Source organism: Apodemus sylvaticus, chromosome X (assembly GCF_947179515.1).
Source record: "Apodemus sylvaticus chromosome X, mApoSyl1.1, whole genome shotgun sequence".
Classification (NCBI taxonomy): domain Eukaryota; kingdom Metazoa; phylum Chordata; class Mammalia; order Rodentia; family Muridae; genus Apodemus; species Apodemus sylvaticus.
The window spans coordinates 12868345-12884375 of NC_067495.1; the positions used below are offsets into that span (position 1 = coordinate 12868345).

General features: G+C 43.7%; 1 pseudogene; it reads left to right on the forward strand.

Moving 5' to 3' along the window:
- Positions 1 to 1733: 1733 nt before the first annotated feature.
- LOC127675886 (uncharacterized) lies at positions 1734 to 1856 on the forward strand (annotated as a pseudogene).
- Positions 1857 to 16031: the final 14175 nt, after the last annotated feature.

Consider the following 16031-nt stretch of genomic DNA (forward strand, 5'->3'; position numbering starts at 1 on the left):
TGAGGCAGGGGAATCATGAATTGAAGATTAGTCTGGGATACATCGGGGTTTTTTGTGTTTGTTTTTTTTTTTGTTTGGTTTTTTTTTTTTTTTTTTGAGGTCACCCCGAGTGAAGATGATCATCTCCCAAGGCAAACCACCTTCATAGAAATCTGTAGATGACAAATGAATAAAAATGATCCACCTTTATGAACATTTTCAGTTAAAACACATATTCACTCCTTTGTATTTTTTACAGACAACCCACACACGCATTATGTCAGTTCTGTGCCAAAAAAAAAAAAAGACAAAAAATCCAAACCCCAAACCCCAAACCCCAACCAACCAACCAACCAACCAAATTTCACCCAGATATGTTAAAAATAGTCTCAAGTTGAAAAAAAATACTGTGAAATATGTTTCAATAGTAGTGTTCAACCTTCCAGAGTAGGTTTTTGAGACAGGGTTTTTCTTTTATGCTCAGGCTGGCTTCTAACTTAATGGGCTCATGTGATTCTTGTACCTTGGTGTTCTAAATACTTGGAATTACAAGTGACCACTACCACATGCAGAAAGTTCCTAGTTTAATTTCATGATTCTATCATGCTCAAAGTGTAACAGGGCCCCAGACCTTAGTAGGCTCTGAGACCTTAGCATAACTGACTCCATGATGGAAGTACCATTCAGGCTGTAAAACTCAGCACATAGACAGCACTACCGGCTAAAACCAAAACAAAGACCTAATTCATCAAAGCCCATAGTTCTGGGAAAGTCTCTAAATGTACTAACCTTGCTGTTTGGCTTCGGTAGTTCTGCTTCTGGCTGACTGAAGTATGTCAACTCAGAACATGGTTTTTGTGCTTTAAAGTTCACCCTGAGAAGACCTGGGACTACATTGTGATCCCAAACACCCAGTGCTGTCACCAGCCCATTAATAAAGGCTTTCTATTGACTTCAACCCATGGCCGAGCAGTCTTCTCTGTTGAATACCCCATAATATAAACATGCTTGGTTTGTTGGGAATGTTTCACTATGTAGCTTGGCTGACCTGGAACTCAGAGAGATCTGCCTGCCTCTCGCTACCAAATGCTGGGATTAAAGGTGTATATCACCACACCAAGCCTGGTTTTAGTTTTTTAAAAATAATATTGCCATCATGAAACAATGGATTATTAATAATGAAGACATTTTACATACACAATATCTTACTGAGGTTAAAAAATTAATGATGACTGTTTGCTACAATGCTTTATGTTTTCAATATAAATTAAGTGGCCTTGAACTCCTGGTCTTCCTGCTTCGTCTCTCTCTCTCTCTTTATTTTTTTTTATTTTATTTTTTATTTTATTTTTTTCTTTTTTTTCTTTTTCTGCTTCGTCTTTCTCAATGCTGGGATTACAGGCCTGAGCCATTACATCCAGCTTTTTTTTTTTTTTTTAAAGGCAGAGTATCACCAATATAGCCCTAGCTGATCTACCTAACTCTGCCTCCTCAGTGTTGAGAATTAAAGACATGTGCCACCACACCTGGCCTAAGTGTTTATGGAAATATAAAACTGTCCTTAAAAATTAGTGGGATTATTTTTGTTGCACCTAATAATCAATTTTGATTTGTGTTTTTCTATGTAGTGTGAATTACATGCTTGTGGAGGACAGTGTGAAGACCTGCCTCATTCTCCCTGTGTACAATCTTTGATCTGTAGCATTCAGTAAATCGCTGCACTGAGCTCAAGGCCACAGTGGGCTATGGAAGGATTGTATCTCAAAAGAAAAGCAGCCCCATGGAGGCCTGGTGTGCAGCAGTTACAGAGAGCAGCTTCCTTGGTAGTATCTGTAGTCTGTTACCTTCAGTCTTCTAAGGGACCTTTGGACACAATTTCCTGTTTCCGGTGTACGTGCTCACCGCAGTCTAGGCTCCAGACAGGTGTGGGTGGTGCCTTCACGAAGCCCCAGGGCACAGTGGCCAGGGCTCACTCTGGCCAGGTCGTTATGACCATCTGCACCGAACTGAAGCATCAGGAGCAGGTGATTGAGGCCCTTTGTAGAGCCAAGTTCAAGATGCCTGGCCGCCAGATGGTCCACACCTTAAGGAAGTAATACTTCATCCAGTTGAATGTAGATGAATCTGAAGGCGTAGTAAGGGAGAAGCAGCTCATTTTTAATGGCTAAGAGGTCACCTATGTCCCCTACTCTGGACAAGTGGTGGGTCCTGAGGGTTTCCACTGTGATCTCATATACCTCACCAAATTATGTTCAGTAATAGACAGTCCCACATACAGTCTGTGAAAAAAAAGGAAAGGCTGTTTGAAGTGTGTCTCCAGATAACTACACAACCACCAAACACAGCAAAGGTGAGAAGCAGCTCCCCGCTCACCGTCACCTCATAGGTACAGAAGTTGCTCTTTTGGGATATTTTTTTCTTTCAATGTGAAAGAAATCGTTAGTGTGTGTTTTTTTTTAAATCAGCAGTTTCATTATGTGGCTTTTTAGAAAGAAAAAAATGGTTTTGATTTCTTTCACAGTTCACAGTTCTCAGAAGAGACATAATTTTGGAAATCATGTTTTAAAATTGGAGTATTTCTACCATTTATAATTTCTGTTTTCGGTGCTATGTCTGTCTGATTACACCTTAAAAGAAAAGACAACACTGCTTGAAGCAATCTTGAATGATTGGACAATTACACATTCTTCAAATTTACTTTTATAGGGACAGTACTGTAAACTGTGAAAGAAACCAAAGCCATTTCTTTTCCTTTTTAAAAAAGCTACATAATGAAACAACTGATAAAAACCCCAATGATTTATTTCCCATCGAAGGAAAGGGATATGCAGAAGGAGAAGTGCCGGGGAAGGAAGCCAGGGCCTCTGACATGCTAGGCAAGTGCCCTACCATTGAGCTACGGCCACAGCCCATACGCTTGCTTTAAGTGATGACTTTACTAGTAGCAACAGCCTTAGAATGGTAATGTGATGTTTGGGAATCATCTGTGACAAAATGCCGAAGATGAACAGTTTTAAGGGACAGAAGATTTATTTTGGCTTATGTGTTCAAAAGTCCACTGTTTCTGGGCCATGGTTGAGTGTCAGAACAGTATGACTAAAGGTTTGGCAGGGGAAAGTTGCTCACCTCAGGGTGGCCAGGAAGCAGACAGAGGGATGTGTGGTTGAATGGGGACTACATATACTCTTGAAAGTTTCCGTGGTTTATGTCCTCTAAGTAGGCTCCAGCTCCTAGTTTCTACCTCCTTTCAATAATGAGGCGAGCCTGGGAGGCATCTGTTTTCACTTTCCAGGTGCTGGGATTAGAGTCGTGTGCCACCAAGCCTGGCTTTTGAGTTTACGTGGGTTCTGGGGATTGAGCTAGCCATCTCCTCTGTGGCCTCTCCCTCCTACTTCCATAATGGACATTTGGAAAGGGATGCTGAGCTCCAGGAGAGAGGCTACTTGAACTAGTCTGTTGGGACTTTGCTCAGCCTGCCCAGCTGCTCTAATTATGGAAGTGGCGATTGTGGGATTTATCAAATTGGCCATCTGGCACATCTATGGGACATTTTCTTGACTGACTGGTGTAGGAGGGCCAAGCCCACTGTGGGTAGAGCTATCCTTTCACTGGTGGTCCTAATCTGTGTAAAAAGCAAACTGACCAAGCCTTGGGAAACAGGCCAGTAAGCAGTGGACCTCATGGACTCTACTTCAGTTTGTGCTCCAGGCTCCTGTCTCGGGAAGCCGAGACAGGAACTACAATGAACTATAATCTGTAAACAAAATAAACTCTCCCCTCCCCAAGATGCTTTTGGTTACACCTTTAAATTTTTTCTTTTATTAATTCTATTAGTATTATTGTGTATATGTGTATGGAATATGTATGTACATGTGCTCTTGACCCTGTATGCATGTGGAAGTTAGAGGACAACTAACTTAAACAATTCTCTTACCTACCGACAAAGTCCCCTGGAAAAGAATGTGCCTACATGACAAAAGCTCTGAAGAAGGTAGAAATGGAGAGAGCTTATCTCAACATAATGAGGGCGGTGTATGACAAGTCGACAGCTGACTTGACACTTTGAGGAGATTATTGAAAGAATTTCCTCTACAATCTGGAATGAGACAGGGAGGCCACTTTCTCCACTTCTACTCACTGTGGTGCCTAAATCTTAGCTAGATCAATAAGGAAAGAAAAAGAAATAAAGGGGCCATAAATAAGAAAAGTAAAAAACGAAAAATCGCTATTTGCAGACATGATCCTTCACATGTTTTCTTCTTTTTTGGCTCTCTCTCTCTCTCTCTCTCTCTCCCTCTCTCTCTCTCCCTCTCTCTCTCTCTCCCTCTCTCCCTCTTTCTGTCTTCCCTTCCCCCCTCCCCTCTCCCGCTCTCTTCCTTCCTTTCTTTTTCTTATTTATTTATTTACGATGGGGTTTCTCTGTATGATAAACCAAGCTAACCTGGACTTGCTTTGTAGACCAGACTAGCCTCAAACTCACAGAGATCTGCTCGCCTATGCCTCTCAGATCTTCACATATTTAAGCTGAGGATTTCATTTGAAAAAGTATGAGAGGAAAGATTATGCCCGGAGTGACAACAAACAAAACAACAATGAAAAACAAACCCTGAAAATGGCCAAAGGCAGCTGAGGAATTGAACTGGTTTCTTCCAAACAGCAAGAACCAGGAACATTCTCTGACAGTCACATTGCCAGAACATCAGTCTCAGGCAGGACTGCGCTCCCTCACAGGTAGGGAGAAGACAGATTGCTGACATAACCAGTACAAAGACAATGGTAACTGTAGGACACACACACACACACACACACACACACACAGAGAGAGAGAGAGAGAGAGAGAGAGAGAGACAGAGACAGAGACAGAGACAGAGAGAGACAGAGAGAGACAGAGACAGAGAGACAGAGAGACAGAGACAGAGAAATGGGGAAGACTTGAACCAAGTCCATCCTTTTGGTACCAGTCCCCTCAAACACATTAACAAGTAGTTCCAGGAAAGGGTACTGAAAAGGGATTATGTCTAAGACTGTTTCCAAGAGTCCCCAACACATCTTTCTGAAATGTCCCATCTTATCTCAGACTACCATGGCAGACAGAGTCCAAAGGCCACACACTTGGAGAAGAAGAAGAAGAAGAAACAAGAAAAAAAAAATCTGTTGTTCTTTAACCAGAAAAGAAGCAGTGGAAGGGGCTGGGGAGCCTCCCCGTGTGGTTGGTGTTCTGTAGGGCACTTCGCAGCCACACAGCAGCCACACGGCAGCCACACGGCAGCCACACGGCAGCATTAGAAAGGTTGAGAGCCACTGGCATAGGACAATAGATTAAGAGTGGTGGATCCAGAAGCGAACCCATATAGAAATGGGCATGCATACTTACTGGGGAAAAGAGAGTCTCTTTAGCATATAGAAATTGGATTTCTGCTTGTAGAAGAGTTAAGCACGTCCCTGAACAATGATCAGTTCAAAGTGGACCAAGGAACTTAATATAAGATCTGAAACTCTGAAGCCATTAGCAGTGGTTCTCAGCCTTCCTAATGCCGCGACCCTTTACTACAGTTCCTCATGTTGTGCTGATCCCCAACCATAAAGTTATTTTTGTTGCTACTTCATAACTGTAATTTTGCTACTATTTTGAATTGTAATGTAATATCTGATATGCAGGATATATAATATACAATCCCCATAGGGGTCATGACCCACAGACTGAGAACCTCTGTCCTAGAGGAAAACATTTTAAGATATTGGCATGGGCAGGATTTTCTGAAGAGAACTTCACCAGCCTAGGAAATAATCTCAAAAACTGGTGAATCGGATTCATGCAGTTAAGAAGCCTCTTTGTGACCTATACACTATTCAGGGGGTTAAAATCTAGGACATAAGGAATTGTGAAACTCCCATAAATAATTAAATTAATCAATAAACAGGCTAATGAATGGAGTGGGCAATTGTCCAAAGAAGAAATATAAACAGCCAATAGGCAAGAAATGGACCCAACCTAGACGTCCATCAATAGGCGAAAGGGTAAAGCAATGTGATGATATAACAAAGGAGAAGGATGAAGGCATGACACATGTACATGAAAGGCAGCCTCAGAAAAACAAACTCTGCATGCTTTCACATGCAGAACATAGATTTAAAACTCACAGTATAGGCAAGGCTGGCCGGGAACTCGCAGAGGTCCACCTTCCTCTGCCTGCTAAGTGTTGCCATTAAAGGTGTGCACCACTATGCCTGCCTTTGTTTTTGAAATTTTTCAGTTCACAGTTTTAGATAGAATAAAGATGCAAACTTTCTGCAAGTTGATTTTTCCTTTTAGCAAAGGTTAAATACGATTTTTCAAAAAAAAAAGTTTATCTTGCAATCACTTTGGACACAAACTATCTCTGAGAGCAATTTTGTCTCTTCCATTTTAAATATTATACCATTTATTTCCTTTTCTCAATTTTTGTCATTGGCTAGACCCATCTAGTACAATGGCCTATTTATTTGATAATAGTTGATATTCTTATCCTATTCGTGGTCAGAAATGACAAAACTTCAACATTTCACTGTCGCATTTATTGTGTGTCTTTGTAGATATGTAGAGTCATTTCATTATATTTTTAGTTTTCTGTGTGAATTCAACTTGAATAACCTGTTGAAATTCATCAGACACTGAATTCATTATTGAGATGGACATAGCCACTAATCTGTTATTTTAAATTTTACTGATAAATTTTGACAATCATGCACCCCCTGTGGTAATACAATTTCATCATATGTAATCTATGTCTTGATAATTTCTTTAGAGTTTTTATGAGTTGCATTAGCCCATAGTTCTGTTTCATGTCATGCTGTTAGGTTTGGGGTCAAGGTTATATATAGTAGTTTCATAAAATGAGCTGGGATGTAAGACCTCCTTCTGGTTTCGGAGCTGAGCTTTCTGCGAGCCTGTGGATAGATAGTGTATGGCTTGGCTTGTGTAGGAGGAACTCTTTCTGGATTGCATTTCTCTTTTAGGAATGCACCCTACTTAACTGAAGGGTATTCTAGGTACTACTTACAGGAGGGGTACACCAGGTTCATACCTGCACCGGCTGGTTTTGTATGTCAAATTGACATAAGCTAGAGTTATCTGAAAGAAGGAAACCCCAACTAAGTAAATGTCTCTATGAGATCTGGCTGTGGGGCATTTTCTTAACTAGTGATTGAAGTGAGAGGGCCCGGCTCATTGTGGTTGGTGGCATCCTGGGCTGGTGGTCTTGGGTGCTATAAGAAAGCAGGCCAAGCAAGCCATGATGAGCAAGCCAGCAAGCGGCACCCCTCCATGGCGTCTGCATCAGCTCCTGCCTCCAGGTTCCCGCCCTGTGTGAGCTTCTGTCCTGGCTTCCTTCAGTGATGGACGACAACGTGGAACTGTAAGCCAAATAAATCCTTACCTTCCTAATTTATTTTTTGGCTATGGTGTTTTTGCTGAAGCAATAGAAATCCTAAGACGCGCCGGGCGGTAGTGGCACACGCCTTTAATCCCAGCACTTGGGAGGCAGAGGCAGGCAGATTTCTGAGTTCGAGGCTAGCCTGGTCTACAGAGTAAGTTCCAGGACAGCCAAGGCTACATAGAGAAACCAAAACCAAATAAACAAACAAATAAATAAATAAATAAAATAAAAAAAAGAAAAAAAAAGAAAAGAAAAAAAGAAATCCTAAGACAATATCCCTGCAAACTATAATGAAGCTGATTTAGGGAAAGTACCTGTTCTGTTTCTATGTTGATACTGTGCTTCTGTATATGCAAGTTCAAAGTTACTTCTATTTTTCTATATATTTTGATGTATGGCTTATGTGAGTGGGTTTACCCGGCTCTATGGCATCTGTGACAATGGCTCCATTTATTTAGATCTCTAATGGCACAAATCCACATTTATTGGCCACTGCTGTCTGTTAACCATGTCTCTGTGCCAGATCCCACATGTACACACCCCCATTTAACCCTCACAAGGGAGATGACTCAGCTGCCACATTTGCTGGCTCACACCTAAAATCTTAGCACTCAGGAGGCAGAGTCAGGCAGCTCTCTGAAGTCAAGGCCAACCTGGTCTACAGAGTGATTTGCAGGATATTTAGGGCTACATTGTGAGATCCTGCCTTGAAACAACAACAACAACAACAACAACAAATAAATAAGTACATAAATAAATACATAAATAAATAAAAGAAGATGGATCCTTTCCACAAAATCTACTATGCCTGGGTCCAGTAAGCAGCAGATTTGAGATCAATATTCTTGTTCTTTCTTTAAAATTAATGCTTCAGCAGGTCGAGTGCAGAATTATGGCGGAAAGTATGACTGCAGCTGTAATCTGATGTTTTTATAAAATTAAAAGTAATCTTTCTCTCTCTCAATACTGCTTGACTGAAATGCCTTGTTCTTCCATTTAATGAAGCATCTGTGTAAATGTGGCAATCTGTGTGGCGTCTTCCAGACTGTGTGTAGAGTTAGCTGCTCCCCCTGCTTTCTATATTGTCCTGAGACACACTAAGTGCTCGACTGCCTGAGTGCTATAGGTTTTCCTCTGAAAGTTTGAATCCAAGCTGATGCCTTTGACATTCCCAGGCCTTGATAAAGTTATTAAAGCTGTCTCCCAATACAGTGAAAGCAACCGGCTCCGCCCCAAATTCCTTAATGCCACATGAAAACTCAGTACCCTGACAATCTCACCACAGACACACCTGACGACATAGGGCAGTTCTTTTTCTTTGAGGACTCTGAAACTCACTCTAATGTTCCTTAGTAAATACTTAAGACTGCTCACTTGGTGTTTAGTGCTGCTTTCTCTGGAATCCAGACTGGCCTTACCTCCAGATGGCTTATGGTAGCACCTCATGGGCATTACCCTGCCATTGCTATTGGGGTCCTCAGCTGTGGGCTCGACTTGACAGAACAGATGGAGTCATTAATACAGAAACTTTAAAAACTTTCAACAATAGCACACTTACTTCCTCATGCTACAGACTATATGACCAACATGATTAAGCTGTTTGGGGTCACTTATGGAGAGACAAGTAGTTATGTCATAAAAAACATATAGAAAAAAATGCCATGATACCCCTCAAATTCATTTGTCCTTCTAAGCTACTCAAGTTAAGAGGCAACCTCATGAAATCTTTCTTCTTCTACACATCTTCTGTTGATGTGACATTTACCACATCTTACTTAGAAGCCCTTCCAGCTACCCGATTCCTGTCTTTTACTCCTGTTTCTATAAACAGAGTCAGCAGGTTTACATCTCTGGGCCCCCATTTGCATTTCATACCACCCCCAAATAGTCCCACAGCAAAAGAAATCATACTAAGGATCTATCTTGCTTAAAAATGGTGGACAATTCCATGGAGCCATTGTTATTGTTTATCCTTCTCCTAGAGGTTTAATATAGTCTTGGTCCCATTTGGGTGTTTGTGTGGAGTCTCGTCACTGGGAAACCTGAGCAGGGACGGTCACTTTGGTGCATGAGTTTGAGACTGACCTGGGTGATAAAATGAGATCCTATCTAAAACTAAATTATCATTCCCTATCAAGAAGGACTGAAAATCTGTGGTTCAAATGAAGACCAAATGCAGGTTATCTAAGTTACCCAAAGAGCATTAGAGGTCCCTAGGTTGTAAAACTGGATGAAAGGGTTAGAGATTATACAAAAAAGAGCAGAGAACCCTTTGAACTTGTTGAGGCAAAGTCCACACTGGTCCACCTCCACTGTCTCTGTATAGGTTATGGCAATGAATTAGCTGCGTCTTTCCATCCTAGTTTTTGATAAATACTGACCCTGTGCTGGTAGGAAGGAGACAGTACTGGATCAATTTCCCAATTTGTAAAGTCAAAAATTAAAGTGCTTGCACTAAATATTGCTGTGAAGAATAACTAAGAAATCAATGTAGGCTGCAGAGATGTCACACTCTGGTGGGGTAATACATACACACACATATATTCACATGTATGGAGAGAGGGGGGATTTATTAGAATGATGTATACACTTCAGTCCAGGCAATCCAATAATAGCTGGCTGTGTACAAGGCTGGAAGTCTTAGCTAGTCATCAGTATGTTCTGGAATCTTGAAGCAGTAGGCATCAGCACCAGTGAAGGAATGAATGTGTTAGGGAGGGAAAGGCAAGCAGGCAACGAGCAACAGTTTCCTTCGTCCCTGTCCCTAAATGGGCTTTCAGCAGGTGTGGCCCAGGTTACAGGTCAGTTTTCCCAGCTCAAATGATCTGAATTAGAAGTGGGTCTTCCTCTACCCCATGGACAACTGCTCTACTACTGCCTGCCGAGGCCAACTCTATGCCCTTGGCTCCCTAGCAGTCAAGGAGACCATGGGGATCTAGTGCTATTGCTCCAGATACCGATCTGTGGTCGCTGGTGGACTGTAACCGAGGTGGATGTATACAACCCCACTAAGGACGACGAATGGGACAAGATCCCATCTATGAAACAGGTACATGTCAGGGGCAACCTGGCTGTCCTGGGAGGCATGCTCTATGTCTCTTGGGGGGGGGGTATGACAACACCCTTGAAGTCTCGGACGCGGTGGAGGCATATGACCCAGAGACCTGGGCGTGGAGTGTGGTGCATGGCACTGTGAGCATCTTTTGCCAGTTCACGTTGCAGACACCGGCAGGGGGCTGTGGCTTTGAGCTCAACAGTGGCAGCAATGATGTGGATGAAGGCCACCACAGGCTGCCACAGAACTCCAAGGAGCTACAGTAGCCCAGGCTTGGCCCAGGGGGGAGGGCCTTGGTGCAAGGGGCCTGGCACCTGCAGGGGAGTGGCTCGAGGGTGCTTAGTGAGCCCCTAGATGCACTGTGTAAAGGTTTCTGTGCATTCGGAACCTATGTCACAGCTTCTGGGGATTAAGCCGGTGGTGACCACCATCGTGTATCTGCCTTCAGAAGTCTCCTCCAGCTCATAGCATCCAGTTCACCATGCAGGGTGCCTCTCCTTGCTGACCCCTCCTGGGCCTGTGTGCTCCCAGAGCAGAAGGTCCTGTAATAGTCAGAAAGTGGCCTGGCGTGGAGCATTGGGAATCCAGGAAGACAAAGGCTATAGTGAAAGGCTATCACCCATCCGGTACTGCAGGTAAAGGGGCGTTCACAGCACTGTTGGGGTTTTACCATAAAGGAGTTAAAGACTGAGACCAAGTTGGAGGACTGACACAGCCATGAGCCCAAGATCTGTTCCCACAGCACATGTTCTCGCCTGGCAAGGAGGCCCTCCCTGGGACTCTTTCCTGAGGGCTGGAGCGAAGCTCACGAAGCTGGCATGCTGCGGCTCCTCCTCGGGAGCCTCACTGACACTTGGCTAAGTGGGCCTGGGAGCAGAGACTCCTGCTTCTAAAGAGAGCTGAGTGGGGCAGCCCAGATACTTGGCTGAAGGGTTGAAAAGCTTGTGGTTTGACCTCGAAAAGAAGCAGAGAGTTGGTAGCAGTAAGAGGACAAGTTGGCTTTGTCTGACTTGACGATGGACAAGCCATAATTGGGACAGTTTTTTGGCAATGTGTAGAAAACTTAGGGTTTCTAGGGCCATAGGCCCAGGGGCACCTGGACCCTAGCTTAGGGGATCCCTGGGTTTCTTTGTGACTTTGAGTGGTTTCATGGGTTTGGGAGCTGACACCCCTTTGTACCCAGTGGGATTTGTTATCTTTCTGGGGAAGAGGCCATTAGGACTTTTTGTTATAGACAAAGCCCAAGTTCAGAGTTGCCGTTTCCTAGTGAATTCAAGGGCGGGTAAGGCACTGGGAACAGAAGTCTCTACCCCATCACATGCCTACTGCCCTCTTCTTGGCCAGCTGGCAGAGGAGGTCACCTTAATCCCAGGTACCCACCTGCTTCCTGTTTGATGTCATGCACTGTAGCTATCAACCCTGTTGGGTTTGAAATCCATGTTCTAGAATGCTCTGCTAGGCACCTGACCCTGGGAAGGAGAGTAGGTATGGGACAATGCTGTCCCAACCCAGGCCCACTGGTGACCTAGGGGTCCCTTGGGGATGTGTGTCATGGCTTGTTTCATTTTCCGGTGCTGCCAGCCCCATCCCTTGAGTACCTCCTCTTCTCTGACTGTAAAGAGCTGCCTGCCAGGGCCACCTGGAGGTGTTGACGTTCTGTTAAGGGGTGCCTTGGCACAGCAGGGTGGGGTCCTGTGTATGTATGTGGTACTCATCTCAGTGCTGGGGACAGTGTTGTTCCGTCCTCTTGGGGACATGGCCACCACTGTCAAGTCCTCGTGGGGACCTGTCCAGAGGAAGGGGTGCATTGCTGCACTCTAGCAACCTGCAAAAGTTACTGCATTATAGTGCACACTTGCACAGGGCACCTCTGCCTGCCTGTACTCCACAGCTACTCAGGTTTCCACATCAGGGTCCCATGAAAACTACGGATATTAAAAAGTAGGCACTTCCTGTGGACCCACTGGGAGTCCAGGACAGTCCCTCCCTTGGCCTCACCTCTGCCGCTGGCTCTGGGCCGTAACCCACCAGTTAACACATATCTCTACACTAACAGGGACTAAAGCTGGGCCACCTGGGTATGGGACTGTCTCTGTTATGTGTATAAAGCTTTTATATGTTAGGACAAAAATAAGTTTTGAGAAGTTCTGTGCCTGGTATTTGATGTTCATCTATAAGGGATTTTTCTTATATTTATGACTTCAGAGACTTATGAAGACCACCTTCCTTAGGAGGGGGCACTCAGTCACCAGTGGCTGGGCAGATTTGTATATTTATTCTTCTCTGTTCTGTAGCTTCTGTGTCCAGCATCCTAAGGTTTTAAAATGCTTCCCTAATTTTTGAAATAAAATATTTCCTATATAAAAAAGCGGGTCTTCTTATTTCAAATCAAGCAAATATTTCTCACAGGTGTGTCCGCAGTTTTGGATTCCAGATGCAGATGTACTCAAGTCGACAACTGAGAATAGCCATCACAAAGAGAGGCCTTTGTATTGTTTTTCAAATGAAAGTGTTTGTTTTGCTTGCAAGAGTTAGTCTACAGCTCTACTAGTGGAGCCTGAGGAGTTTATCCTAACAGTGTGACTTATGGTAGTTTTGCTCTGAGGGGATGGATGGGGGTCATGAGTTTTCCATACCTATGAGGCCCATACCCAGAAAAAAGCCTGAATAGTAAGGCTCAGGTGAGCTTTCCTTGTTTGTCACAAAGGACTGCTGGAAAAATGTGTGTGCACGCGTGCACGCGTGTGTGCAACCCCATTAGAAAAGAAACGTCTGGAAACTTGTACCTGCGGTTTCCCAAACTTCACCCCATGTATTTTTCCCTTTTACTAATTCTGATATGGTACTTTTGTCTTTAATAAATAAAGTACTAGCATATCCCCTCCTGTGTCTTATGAATAAGGAATGCCAAACCAAACCTCAGGGTTGTTTAGTGGATTCCTGGCACAGAGCTATTGGGCCCTTTCCTCTCTATACTTTATCCAGAACCATGCAGTACTCGGTGAAGATCTCGCGTCATCAAGCTCTTCTATTTGCACCCTTCATTCACTGCTAGTGTCTCTGGTCTTGTCTGTCTTTCTGCATCTGCCTCTCCTCTTGTCTTAGTCAGGGTTTCTATTCCTGCACAAACATCATGACCAAGAAGCAAGTTGGGGAGGAAAAGGTTTATTGAGCTTATACTACCACATTGCTGTTCATCACTAAAGGAAGTCGGGACTGGAACTCAAGCAGGTCAGGAAGCAGGAGCTGATGCAGAGGCCATGGAGGGATGTTTCTTACTGGCTTGCTTCCCCTGGCTTGCTCAGCCTGCTCTCTTATAGAACCCAAGATCACCAGCCCAGAGATGGTACCACCAACAAGAGGCCATAATTGAGAAAATGCCCCACAGCTGGATCTCATGGAGGTACTTCTCCAACTGAAGCTCCTTTTTCTGTGATAACTCCAGCCTGTGTCAAGTGGACACACAAAACCAGCCAGTACACCTCTCCTTTCCTCCTTTCCTCCATCTCTCTCTCCCTCCATCAATCTTTTTCTCCTCTCTCTTCCTCCCTGCCTCTATCCCTCTCTGCCTCCCTCTATCTCTTTTATCTCTGCTTCCATTCACCTCTCACCTCTCTCTGTCCCTCTCTGTCCGTCTGCCCCCCCCCATGTCTGTCTGTCTGTCCTCTTTTTCCACTCCAATTGCCCTTGGTTTTATGTAGCTGTCTGCCCCAATCAGGTAGTGATTCTGACTGCAGCTGCTACCAGATGTGAGGTCCTTACTTAAGCAAAGGTACAGCATGTAGCTATTTCTCTAGCAAATGTCATTTTCTTGGTACCAGGAAAAGGACCACCTGAAGCACTGTTTCACTCTGAAGATATTATAATGTCTGTGCTCATTAACCCTCTTCTCATTAAACATCATACATTGCTGAGTTCTATTATCCCCATTCTATAGGTGAGACTAACAAGGCCCAATGAAGACAAGTACTTTATTCAAAGTTCAAATCAGTAGTACTTGATACGGCCAACTTTAAACCTAGCCTTCTTGGAACACTTGTGTGTGCTTTTGTTATAACCGTTTACATTTCTTTTTAATTTTAAGAATAGGCTTAGAGGGTCAGGCTTGGTGGTGCACACCTCTAATCCTCTTTTTCTAGCTTCCTTCTAAGCTTTAATCTGGAAGATTATGAAACTCATTGGGTATAAAGCACACACACTGTTTTCATCTCTGAGTCCTTAGATCATAGCACCATGACTGATACTTGGCCTCTCAGAAAGACTTTATTAAGTGACTAATCCCCTCCAACTTTCATCAAATCCTGCCCTCAGAAAGAATTTAAATCAGAAACTACACACACACACACACACACACACACACACAGAGAGAGAGAGAGAGAGAGAGAGAGAGAGAGAGAGAGAGAGAGACAGAGACACACAGAGAGACAGAAAGAGAAAAACAGACACATGCACAGAGACAGACACAGAGAAAGACAGAGACAGAGAAAAAGCAGCAGACAGACAGACATACACACACATGTGTACAGGAGCCACTCATCTTGTTTTTTGAGACTGAGCCTTTTACTAGATCCTTTGGCTGGTTCACCAATTAAACTAGGCTGGCTGGCCAGGAAGCCTCAGGGAGCCTCCTGCCTCTTCCTTTCCTGTGCTGGGATCACACATGTGTGCCAGCATGCCCAGATTTTTATTAGATGCTCAGCTGTTTATGTTTGTATGGCAAGCACACTACAGACTGAATGGTCTCCCAGCTTTCTAAAGGGATTTTTTTTAAATTATAAGAAATATACCAGACATATGGAGTGTTGATGTGATGGGTCTGACCATGTTGCTTTTTATGCCCTAGACTGTTTTGTGGGAGGAAGAACTTTGGGTTGGAAAGGTGCTTGAGTACTCAAAGCTCAATGACCTCTTCCGTGGGAACTTGGAAGAAAAGAAGATTGAGAGAATTGCAGACTATAGAGGCTTGGCTTGTGAAATTTCAGAGGGAATAAAAGACTAAAAGACTATCAGGATAATTTATGTGATATATATAATAAATAAAATTAAGCATCTGTGGAAATGAAATCTTTGCTGTACTGAGACAATGGATACTAGTTAGCTGGACTGAAAAGAATCAGCCGTGATTAAAAAGAGATCAGCACCCCTAAGGTGAAATACTTGGGCAAACATCTCCTCAGGGTGAGCATACACAATATATGATTTTGGGACAAGGAAGCACATGTTCATTTCAGGAGAGCTTGGCAAATAATGTAGGAGAGTTTCTCACATGGCACTGGTTTTGATGGCATAGAGAGAAGCGGAGGCTTGGCACTCTGTGGCAGATTCAGAGTCTTCACAAGGAGAGGTCAGGATAGACCACTGATAAAGGTGTAGCTTTAGTTGTAGATACTCCAGGACTGAAAGGGTCATGGAGAAAAGCTGAGGCTTGCCAACATGTACTATGGTTGGCCTGTAGAGAGGACAGAAGGCCATTGGTGAAGGTGACTCCTCAGCTGTAGTGGAGACACCAAACTATTGGAGATGCCAGGACTGTGAGATGACCATCAAGGACAGTGACAAGTGTGGAGTGGAGCAGGCCTGAG